The following is a 13,326-nucleotide window of genomic DNA, read 5'->3' on the forward strand; positions in this document are numbered from 1 at the left end:
GTGAAGTGTTTGATGAAATATCTTGGTCAATGAATTATGGATATATGTGTGTCCATTGTGGCGCTTTAGAACTTGTAATTCATGAGATCCCCAATTTATTGTATTATGGATTGTAGATATTGGTCACTTATTCCAGAAAGTCACGCTTTGTCAGTTTCTTTCTATTGAGTCCTGGGGGTACTTGTACTCGAAAAATATAGCTGTGTGCCTAGAGCCAGTGACATATTTTCACGATATCCCAAGTCAAGCCATGATCCATAGAGCTCAGTCAGTTACGTGACTCAGGAAAACTCAGTAATTGAGTAATCTCAATAGTATTCCATCAGTTAACGAAACTTAACGAATTCAGTGTAGTCCAGTTCAGTGTCAGTAGGAATTAGCACCGAGTGAACCCAAGGATGGGAAAACACATTGTCAAATGAGGGTATTATTCTTAGAAGTCATCCTTATGTTCCAGAACTATGTATCCAGCATAGGTTGAGACATCAACACTGTCAGATGAAGGTTAATGAGTTGGATAAACACTGTCAGATGAGGGTCCCACCGCTCTCTTTTGGTGACACTATCAGATGAGGGTCACCTATAGCTTGTCTTTTTCTAGTGGCGCGGTATTGACAACTTTCCAATCAGGGCATAGATTGGATCCAACTCAGCTATTATGGCATATTTTGGGGCATGTCGGTTAGATACTACTATCCACAGTTTCAGTTTCAAAATCAGGACTGTCAGATACAATTACAAACTTGGTATCAGAGCCTAAGGTTCAATAGTGTCCTAGGAAGTCTGAAAGCTACATCTAGTAGAGTCTTGCACATGAGTATATTGTGCACCATACTTATCTGCAAGAGGCTATAAGATGTTTTAGGAAAAATTTCCCTTCTTTCATGTCTTAGATCGTGCTATAGAAGGTTCTTTAGGAAACTTATGAAGATTCTCATTATGCTTCACTCATGTCAATTCTACCTTACTTTCAAGGTAACAAAAATAGTGAAGCTCAAAGTCCTAGGGATAGGGCTTTCACAGAGTGTCCCCGTAGATAATTATGGGATTGCCCATAGGCTCATAAGTATCCCATCAGTTCCATTATGTTCCAAAGTTGTACAGATTTCATTCATGATCATGAGAACTCATCCACGAACCCAAATCTAGATATGCCATCAGACCCCTTCTTAGAATCCTATGATAGCACATGACCTAGAGTTTGATGCATGAACCCAGGAGTTTAGTAGTAGTAGAGTTGGGATAATATTATCCGTATTGAACAGATTATGTATTCATGGGGATAGTTGTGCCAAAGTAAATTAGTAGGCTTGAATAGTACTAGTAAGAATTTAAGTTTATTAATTTGATACTAAGTATGAAGGTGGGGATGTGAGTTAGGAGATGTGATATTAGTAGTCTATCAAGAAATAGAAGTTGATAGTGTGTTTAGTAAGGTAACCATATGTTAACAAAGTATAAGTATGTAATGATGATTGCAGTTCAGTTCAGAGTTTAGTAAAGTGTTCATAGACTTATGTTGATGGCGTAAAGATAAGGGGGAGATGATAGACCAAGTGACCAAGTCAGGCCCTCAAATTCTAGTAATAGTGCTAGTACGTATAGAAAGGCAGTAAGGAGAAAATAATTCTATACCTATTCTTATCTAAGTGTAAAGTTTCATTCTCCAGTCAGCATGATGCCTACGCATGCTTCATATCTCAGTTCCATGAACCCATCTTATATTCGCACGCTTTTTATAGAATCAAGTACAATTATAGTTCCTAGCATAATTTGTTCAGTTTTATTCCCCTCAGTAATACAAATCATATCACACGAATATAGAAAACTCCAAAACTCAAGTCATGCAGCTCATGACTCATGTACACATATCATGCTCTACAGTATACTCAGATTTCATGACTCCTGCTATGCCTCTACTGATCAGTTAAATTCAAACTATGTTATGCATATCCTCAGTTTAGGCCTATTGGTGAATCCAAGATGTTTATATTCTATTCCACAGGCTTCAGTCAAGTGTCAAAGTTCTGTTAGTGTCCATTTATGCTTCAGGTCCTCCTAATTCAACCCTTCAGTGACCTCTCTTTGTGAAAACTATGTAGTGATGAGCAGTTGCATGGATGGGAGAGAGTGGATGTTACATATTAAGATAAGATTATTTCATGCTTGTTGTACATGAGGGTGTAGTTATGAAAATAGGCTTGAATGTCATATTAGTGTGCAAGTAAATGGCTAGCAAGAGGTAGTATTTAGAAGATGGGAAGGTACAAAGTGTAAGTGTACATTAAGATCCTTGACTTATGTTAGTCCTTATTACGTAACTATCAAAACTCAGTTGATAGATCAGTTATAGTTTTTGTATTCAGTACTCAGTGATCAGTGTTCAATCTTAGAATTAAGTACTTCAGTATCAGTCTAAACCTTAGTCACCAGTGTTCCATTATGAGTCGCAGTTAGCACCTTAGTCATAATGTCATCTTTAGTTCAGTAATCAGATCAGAAACTTAGTTCAGTTTCAGACTTGCTTGACCCTAGCGTACAATTATCAGTCACTCAGTTATTAGTATTTCAGTACCTCAGTTTACAGAATGTTTCCAAATCATGTCATACACTTGATCCCGTATTCACAAATAATACAGACCACATGAATCCATTCTCAAGTTACCTCATGTTTCACAGTTAGTTCTTAAATCCTATGCATAGTATTCTCCAGCCTCAGTCCAGCTATTCAGACTAAGTATAGTTCAGTCTTACATGCCTAGTATTCAGCTATCAGTTATCCAGTTAATCAGATAATTCAAAATATTTATGCACTCATGCTCAACACCCACGTGAATATTTGAGTAGTGTCAATTACAGTACAGGAGGCTTAGTCACCTCATTTTAAATCATGTTCGTAGACCTCAACTCTTCTTATCAAAATTTAGCCAAGTGATGATTTTCTTATTTAGCTATCTTGATCAGATCACGTTAAGGTTTCCTTGCACCCTAAAGCCACTAGAACTCTATAAAAAGATTTTTAAAGAAAGGCTTCTGTCAATTATAAGTTTTCAGTATGAGTTAATCTGCAAAGCCAGTAATTTAGCTTAGCAGTCAGACGGACAAGTACGCATGGCTTGGGTTCCCATCCCTTCCATCCAGATGTACTATCTAAAGTCTCATGTATGTAACCATTCTTAGATGAACCAACTAGATAGAAGCAAGCTCAGCTTAGTCCATGTATCATGACTTAGTTTTAGATCTCAGATAATCTATCATGGTTCAGTTCATAGTTGCCTTGTGCATCACCCCAGTTTTTCTCATCATATCAACCAAGTCACCATTCTTCAAGGGACATAGCATCCCAAGGGCGAGATACACTATAAACTCCCAAACTTTCATGTCATAAACATCCCATTCTTTCTTCATGTAATGAATACAGTTTGGAGTAGGGGGTACTCATAAGTTGACTCTCAAGTTTCAATCTCAGTTGTGAGCCATGTATTTAGGGGCTCAATTCAGTTCACGATATTAAGTTCACAGTATTTAGTTTATGCATCACGTCTCAGACTCAGCTATGTTCTCATGTTCCTATTTATGCATGTTCAGTAAAGGACCTCGAGTTTGAGATTGGTGACTATGTGTATCTAGATATCTCTCCCATGAAGGAAATAAAGAGATTTATCAAGAATGGAAAACTCAGTCACCGATATGTCGATCCCTTCAAAATTTTCAGTTGCTTTAGCAAAGTAGCTTATGAGCTCGAATTGCCTTCAGATCTAGCCTCCGTTAATCCAGTGTTCTATGTCTCCTTGCTTGATAAATGCATAGGTGACTCATCAGTTATAGTCCCTATAGAGGGCATAGATAATGAGAACAACTTCTCTTTCGAAGAGATTCTAGTTGAAATCCTAGATTATCAAATTCGCAAACTGAGGAATAAAGAAGTCCCTTTAGTCAAAGTTCTTTGGCGGAACAAGTCCATTGAGGGAGCTACTTAGGAAGTAGGAGCAAACATGTGGATCAAGTATCCTCCTCTATTTTTTGCTAACTCAGATTCAGCTCAAGGTAATAGATTTCCTTAAGTTTATTCAGTTCCATGCCCAAATTTGAGTTACAAATTTGGTATCAGTTATCATGTCCAGTTTCATTACCAACTTGGTATTCAATTTCATGCTCAGAATTCCATTATAAACTTGGTACTAAGTACCATTACATATTCAGACATATATTCATATATCAGTTCAGTCATATAATCATGCATTAGATATGCATGAATTTAGCTTATCAGTTATACATCAGATATGCATCCTTATTATGAGAAATCTAGTTTATCAGAAATCTCAATCATGCATTCATGAGTCAGTTACCCATGCATCATATATGCATATTCAGTATGATATGGTCTGTCTATCAGTCATGTCATTCATGAAATCATGTTTCTATTGTTCATGTCCAGTATGTACTTTCAGTTATCATTTCTCTCAGTCTAATCAGTCTCATTCAAGGATGAATGTTCCCAAGGGGAAATATTATAATACCCCCAAAAATGCAAATCAATATTAGTGCCATAATTCAAGCTTATGCATAGTACATCTTGGTTTTTTGGTAGTTTCATGATCAAGTTTGATGTCAATTAAGGTCTCAATTACGTCCTAGCTATTAGTTGAATCAAAACATTCCTTACCGATTGAATTATTAGGAAGGATATTGGTATAGTCAACTTCAAACTAGCATATGTCTCATTATACTATGAATTTTTGAGTTCATAACCCACCAATAGATAGATGATTGAATTATATTTACAACGATTCTGATTTCTCCCAAATCTGATATTGGAGCAAAAAGTTATACCCATTTTACTCTAGCATGTTAGCCTGGCAACTGAGTGACGACATATTTGACAGGCCGTCACATATCTGATGGCTTATCTGCCTTGGTCGTCAGATGAGAATTTCAGCAACTGGGAAGTGGTTTCGTAGGGGTATTTTAGTCTTTTTATCATCCTAAACCATACCCCCACGATGTAAAACACCATAAATACAAAATTCATCCTCAATTCACCAAAATATACTCACTTTCTCTCAAACTCTCTTAAGAACAAGCCTTAGGGTTTTAATAGAAGATTCAAATCTGAAGAATTCACCATCAATCTTCTTAAAGTCAAGCATTAAGGTATGTCATGTGTTGATTAATGGATCCCGTTCACCTATAAAGCTCAAGAATCTCTTTTCAAAATACAAGATTTGGGTATTTATGAATGTTCATGATTTAAATAGAATTAAAATTCATGTTCATGATGTTGTGGGGTTTTGATTCATGTTTTAAATTACATATTCCAATAATTGACCCTATTATATGAAGATTTACATAATAATCATGATAAAAACCTTCAATTTACAAGTTGATTGATGTATCCGTAATTATTAGATGTGTTGATGATTGTATAACCAAAGCATGCTCCCTATGTGTTTGAGTAAATGTCTATGTGAAGGAAAATTGCCATACTAGTGTAAGAATATGAAATCCCCATTCATGTACAGGTTCATGTATGTCAAGTTTTTGATGAAATATCTTAGTCAATGAATTATGGATATATGTGTGGCAATTGTGGTTCTTTAGAACTTGTACTTCGTGAGATCCCAACTTATTGTATTATGGATTGTTGATGTTGGTCACGTATTCCAGAAAGTCATGCTTTATCAGTTTCTTTCCATTGAGTCTTGGGGGTACTTGTACCCAAAAAATATAGCTTTGTGCCTAGAGTCAGTGTCATGTTTTCACGATATCCTCAGTCAAGCCATGATCCATAGAATTCAGTTACTCATGTGACTCAGGAAAGCTCAGTAATTCAGTAATCTCAATATATTCCAACAGTTAATGGAACTCCATAAATATAGTGTAGTCCAGTTTAGTTAATCATGTTCAGTGTCTATTCAGATAGGAGTAGGAATTAGCATTGAGTGAACCCAAGGATGGGAACACACACTGTCAGATGAGGGTATGATTCTTAGAAGTCATTCTTGCATTCCCGAAGTATGTAGCCAGCATAGGTTGAGACATTAAAACTCTCAAATGAGGGTTGATGAGGTGGATAAACACTGTTAGATGAGGGTCTCACAATTCTCTTTTGGGGACACTGTCAGATGAGGGTCACCCACATCTTATCATTTCCAGTGGCTCGGTATTGACACCCTTCCAATCAGTGCACAGATTGGACCCCAACTCAGCTATTATGGTATATTTTAGGGCATGTCGGTTAGATACTACTTTCCATAGTTTCAGTTACAGAATCAGGACTGTCAGATATAGTCATACAGTTTTAGCAAAAGAACTCAAATAGTTTTTTAGATTTTAGGAATGTCAGATACAGTCATCTCAGAATAGTATGGGACTCAGCTAGTTCCATCAGAAACTAGTCTGTTAAACACAGTCGCTCAGAATATCAGTTATATCAATTATATTAGTTCTCAGAATTTCCATGTTATCAGTATTCAGACTCAATAATCATATTATCATGAATTCAATTACAGTCTCTTATTTATGCATATATTCTCACATTTATATTGTTCAGTCAGTTAGCATAGTTTATGCATGTGAAATCTTTGCATTAGCCTACCTCACATGCTTACCAGTACATTCCATTGTACTGACGCATTTGTGCTATGGTGTTTTACTTTACGCCATAGGTTCTGAGGCTCAAGCTCTAGAGCACCAGTAGCATTCCCACGTAAGCAGTCAGAGCTAGTAGTGAGTCCTCTTTTTTCAAGGACATGATTATTATTTTATCATTTTTGTACTCAGTTTATTTTAGTAGCCGGAGTTAGTTGGGGACATGTCCCATCAATTCCTTATTTAGACAGTTAGAGGCTTTTCAAACTATTATGTTTAGACAGTTTATTTTAGTTGTTTTGGGTATTCCATACCCTATTCAAATGTTATGTTTTTATTAGTTATGTTATAGAATTGAACCTTATGGCCTATCATCCTTTATTTCTACATTTATATACATATATTATGTATTGTACAAGTACAGATATCAGTCATGGGTTAGCTTGTTGTCCTTTGGGGTCATGGGCTCCGTGTAGCATTTCGTGTACCAGATTCCGGGTGTTACAGTGATCGTGTGTTCCTTTGAGTTTCACCTATGAGAGGTGTAATGAGGTTTAGAAGGAAGGGTAAACTTAGCCCTCGCTATATTTGTCCTTCTGAGATTCTTCGTGTGGTTGGTGAGGTGGCCTATGAGTTGGCTCTACCTCCAGACTTTGCCGCTATCTATCCAGTTTTCCATGTCTCTATGTTGCAAAAGTATATTTCAGATCCTTCTTATGTGATTAGATGGGACTCGATCCAGTTAGACGATCAGTTGCCATTTGTGGAGTGGCCCGTGCTTGTTTTGGCTAGTTATGTGAGACGACTGCGTACTAGGGAGATTTTGGTGGTCAAGGTTCAATGGAGACATCGCCCAATAGAGAAAGATACTTGGTAGATTGAGAGTAATATGCGGGCCCAATATCCTCACTTGTTCGAGACTTCAGGTACTAGCTTATCTTTAAATTTCGGGGACAAAAGTTCCTTAGTAGTGGATGTTGTAATGACCCTTCAGGTCATTAGCCATGTTCTTGCTTATTTTTGCTGATAGAACTCCGCCATAGCCGTCCCAAGTCATTAGTTACTTGCTGGAACCAATAGTTTGGTTACCTGATAGTTCATTTGGTTTTTAGAACCAGTTTTCCAATTTGAAGTCTTTGTTGATTCCAAATGGCCGCCAAGCAAAAAATTTAGTAAAATGATTTCAGATGCAAATTTTGACTATACCAGTAGCTATGTAATATCAATTTTAGGATAGACAGACCTTTGGTTCGGATCCATAGCACTCGAGCTCATTTTGACCCATTAGTCAAAAAGTCAAAAATTGAAATATATGGGTGTGGGACACACAAGTGGCCTAAATGACCTTGGATAGAAAATCCAAATTCACCAATGAATTTGGAATGTCAAATTTATTGGGGTTACATAGTTCATTAGAAAGAAACAGAGTCCGAATGAGTTTGGGACGTTTTGACCTTGTGGGCCCATTTAAACCAGTATAAAAAGGCCCTTTGGCCGATTTTTGAGACATTCTTCAGCCTTTTGAAAGTCCTACCTGCCATAAACATTTGTTGACAAAAAAATGAGTTTTGTGGGTTGATTAAAAGTTTAGCAACTTGTGTAATCCATCTTTTTCTACAAATCTAAGGTAAGAATTCCTCTAATTTGATATTGATTTCATGGTTTCTTGACTCAAAACCCCTAAATCATTTTGGGTTAATTGTAGCCCCAAAATTGAGTGATTGACTCAAATTACTTGAGGGTTTTAATTCCCTAAAGATAATTAGGCTATGGGTTGGTCTTGGAAACTCCTTTCCAAGGGTGAAACCCAATTGGGATTTTGGTGTCCATTTGAAACCCATGGCACAATGGTGCTATAATGTGTATTTTCATTCTTGTTGTAATGCTTATATTGTATTGTTGATAGCATTACTTGTGAAAGGATAAGGTTCTCACAACGGAAAGAAAAAGCTCATTGGTTCGTGGGTTGCTTGGATTCAAGGTAAGTTAGGCTTACCCATAGTATAGATTGAGCTTGTTTGTAATGTAATCATTAATATCTTGTGAGACTGGTCGGGGAATTTAGACGATAGTTGATTAAATGGTGAACTTGGGATTCATTAATTGTTATAGGCCATTGATTTTTAAGGAATGATATTTGACCCTTAGTCTAGGACCTTGGTTAGCTTAATTGTGGTCTCATAACTAGTGTGAGAACACTATAGTTGTTCTAAGTAGGCGTGAATGGTATACTTCTCTATCCTTAGGAGTGTATTGACCTATATAATGCCTATATAGGAGATTACCTTGATGTTGGGTTGACTTAGAAGGGATTCTTGAAGAGACTTTCCCTATATACCTAGAAAGGATTGGTAAGCCCTTATGCTGAGGTATGGATAACTTAGCCTAATTCTATGTAAAAGCTAGACATGTGTTAGTAAACTTGATATTCTCGGGATTTAGAAGCGGGAACTGACTCACCTTAAGCTTGAACTAAATAAATGCTTCGACCTAGATATGTGGTGACTGTCCAAACTATATACATATGTGTAGGAGTTGAGATGGTTGCACTCGATTATTGGATTATCTTGTGATCATTACTTGAATACCCTTGTTAAGTGATTCCTGTGCATGTTTGGTAAATACTTATGCTCTTATTGATGCTCATATTACGTATGAAATTATTCTTAGATCAGTACTTTAACTCTTAACAATGAGTTATGCACTGAATAGCAGAAGAACAAGAAAAAGGATAGAGTAAGTAGAACAGAGAAGAAGAAGAAGTTTTTTTAAGAGTAGAATCAGGGATCTTGCGTATTCAACTTGTTGTTGTTAGTAGTACATAGTTAGTTATTTTTATGAGAATTAACTAAAACTCTAACTACTTCAACAACTATCCATTTACAAGAGTAACTAATTGTTTCAAGGAAACAGTTATAACAGATTTTTCAATTTTCTTGCACATAGCATATTCTTCTAGACTCTTCCAGCTTGTGATTTTTTCCTTTGTCTTCAACATATTCAACACTTTCCCTCAAGCTAGGAAGGTGAAAAAATGTCACACATTCCTAGCTTGTGATTTAGATGCACTTGTTAAGCCTTGGTGAGGCCTTAGGTCAGCATATCTGCAGGCTGATCTTGTGTAGCAATGTAGTTTGTAATGATCATCCCTTGGCTTATCTTTTCTCTTATGATGAAGCAATTAATGTCAATGTTTTTAGTTCTTTCATGGTAAACTAGATTGGCAGCTATTTGAATAGCTGATTTGCTGTCACTAAACACCTTGACTGGCAGCTTTACTTCCATTCCAATCTCCTTTAGCAATCCTAGTATCCAAACTAGCTCAGCTGTTACAGCTACTAAGCTTCTGAATTCAGCCTCAGCTAATGTAAAACCCCAATTTTCTAAACCGGAATGCTACACGATGCTCATGACCCTGAAGGAACACAAGCTAACCCATGACTGATATCTGTACCTATATACTATATAATATATCATAAAATATGGAAACATGAACATGAAAGGCCATAAGGTTTGAACTGAATAAATATCTGCTAACAAAATGTCTTAAAAAGGTATAACAATACCAAAATAAGTCATAAATACTGAAAATAATGAGATCTGAATATCTAATCTGACATCTAGTCTAAAAGCCTCTAACTGAACTGAATAAGGATTTGAAGGAACATGTCTCCAACTAACTCCATCTAGCAACTGAATAGTGAATGTATCAATAATCGTATTGTCCTCGAATGAGAAGGATTCACTGTGAACTCTAAACACTGGAATGCTACTGCTGATCTGGAGCTCATGCCTCTAAACCTATGGTGTAATATAAGAGAAAGCACCACAACACAAATGTGTCAGTACGTCTGAATGTACTGAGTATACGAGTGAGGAAGGCTAAATGCAAAGGGTTATATGCATGAACAATGCTAACTAATATGAATGTGAGAATACATACATGCATAAACAACTATAATGAACTCGTGATGATACTGACTACTGAGTCTGAATGCTGACGACATGAATTTACTGTTATGGAGGTACTGAATTGATTATTGACTATTTCTGACATTTTAAATTATAAAGAACTGGTTTGAATGACTGTGTCTAATAGTCCTAAAACTAAATACTGATAACGTGAGCTAAGACAACTGATATAGCTGATATAACTATAATGATCGAACTAATTGATATAAATGATACTGAGCGATTGTATCTGTCCGTCTAAGTTCTGATAGAACTATCTGAGTTCTATTCTACTTGGAGTAACTAAATCTGAGATCAGTCCTATCTAGTAGGTGATCATGAGCATAGTAAAAATAAGGATGATTTGACTTAGTATGAGATCAGTGCTATCTAGAGGGTGATCTTTAAATCTGATGATTTTGATACTGATTAATCATAGTTGATATCAATCCTAGCTAATGGGTGATCTTAAAGACTATTTATAATGATAAGCATTGATTGTATCTAACAGTACTGAATTTGTACTACTAAGCATAGTTGACTATGTCAGAACGCCCTGATTCTGTAACTGAAACTATGGGATGTGTTCATCTAACCGACATGCCTTAAGCTAAGCTGACTGGGGTCCAATCTCTGCCCTGACTGGAAGGTTGTCAGTACCATGCCACCAGTAAAGACATCTACTATGGAGTTATCCCTAATCTAGTGGGTGACTCCAGGGATTAGTCCTATCCATATAAATGTGCTAATGGGTGACCCCTGAGTATGTAAGTCCTATCTAACGGGTGACATCTCATATGTACGCTGGCAACGTAGTTCTGGAACTTAGGGATTGCTTCTAGGGATCTCAGTCCAATTCTAGCGGGTGATCCCCCATCCCTAGGTTTACTCAGTGCTTAATCCTACTCCCATCTAAAAGATACTGAACTGAATAAATAGACTGAACTAAAAAACTTAACTGAACTGATTTGCTGAACTAATACTGATTAACTAAACTGAAAATAAAGGTATTGTTTAGCGGATCTAAAACTGAGTTTACTGGATTCTTATGATGGATGAAATATAATGAGTTTTGAGCACTGATTAAGAGTACTGAAGTTACTGAGATTGACTGTGAATACTTAAGTTACAGACTGAGTACTGAGATCACTGAGATTACTGAACTATTCAGACTACAGAGATTCTGAGTTTTCCTGAGTCACATGACTGACTGAATTCTATAGTTCATGGCTTAACTGAGTATCGTGATAACATGACATGGCTCTAGGCACATAACTATATTTTTTGGGTACAAGTACCCCCATGACCTGATGGAAGGAAACTGAAACACACGACTGACTTAATCATAAGAGTAGAGTCCATAATCCATAATATCATAAATAAGGGATTTCATACTAAGCATGGTTCTCAACAATCTATTTCATGGAAGGAAATTTCATACAACATGTATATACTTGCATATCTTTCAATATCATGCTCATTAAAAATTACAACCACAATCCATAATATCATAACTTGGGGAATTTCATGGGTATTCTACATCTTGTACATGAGTGGGTTTTGCAAGTAAGCATAGCATAGTTCCATAAGACTAGTTCATGAGTAATCCAACAGTGTTCACAAGACACATTATCAACATGGATGACATTGAATCATAGAGGCCTATCATGAATTCTTCCCTTAGTCACAATTTAGCTATAATGCATGATTTTTGGTCTCTTAGGTATTTTATCAAACACCTTACATGCACAATTAGGCATAGGTGTAAATCATACAATTACTGATCATAAATAATCAACCTTACATATTTTCAATTCATATGATGTCATAGATTCATAATAACACATAAAGATTCTATCTTGGCATCATTCAACACATAACCATGATCAACAATCCATTCATAACATGAAAATCATAATATATAGTTTTAGAAAAGGGTTCTTGAACTTCATTGACGAAAGAAGTCCATGAATGAACACACACATACCTTAGAAAGGAAACCTTGATGATTTGCTGGAGAGTTCTTGGATTGGGAAACTTAATTCTTGATTATCTTGAAAAAAGACTTGAATCTTGCTTTTGAGAGATGAGTTTGATGGAAACCCTAATCTTGTGGTTGAGAGTGTAAGAGAGGATTTTTAAGATGCTTAACTAAAGAAAAATAGGAAAAATTACGCCTCTTTAGGGTTATAAGTCGTGGAAGATGAAGGAAAAAACCAAAATACCCTTACAAAATAAGTTACCAGTTGCTGAAAAATCATAGCTGACGACCTTCGTGATAGGGCGCCATAATTGTGATAAGCTATCACGAATGTCGTCACTTAGGAGCTGGTTTCTGCTTAAGGTTGACGACCTTCTTGATAGGGCATCAAAAATGTGATAAGCTATCACAAATTTCATCACTTAGGAGATATTTTCTACCTAATGCTGACGACTTTCGTGATAGGGCGTCATAAATGTGATAAGCTATCACAATAGGGCGTCATAAATGTGATAAGCTATCACAAATGTCGTCACACTATTTCCAGCTTGACATGCTGGAGTAAAATAAGCATAACTCTTTGCTCCAATATCGGATTTCGACAAAATTGGTATATTTGGAAAGCTAATTCAAAGAGATTTCTTTGTATATATAGTAAGCCACCAAGTTCGTCATATACAATGAGTTATGATTGATTGAAGTCGACCCAACTTTTGACGCTCACTAAAACTTGAACGATAGGAAAGCTTTCAATTTGTACTTGAGTTAGGGGACCTCTATGATCTAAATTCATGATCAAATAG

This window comes from Capsicum annuum, chromosome 9 (genome assembly GCF_002878395.1).
Source record: "Capsicum annuum cultivar UCD-10X-F1 chromosome 9, UCD10Xv1.1, whole genome shotgun sequence".
In the NCBI taxonomy this organism is placed as follows: Eukaryota; Viridiplantae; Streptophyta; class Magnoliopsida; order Solanales; family Solanaceae; genus Capsicum; species Capsicum annuum.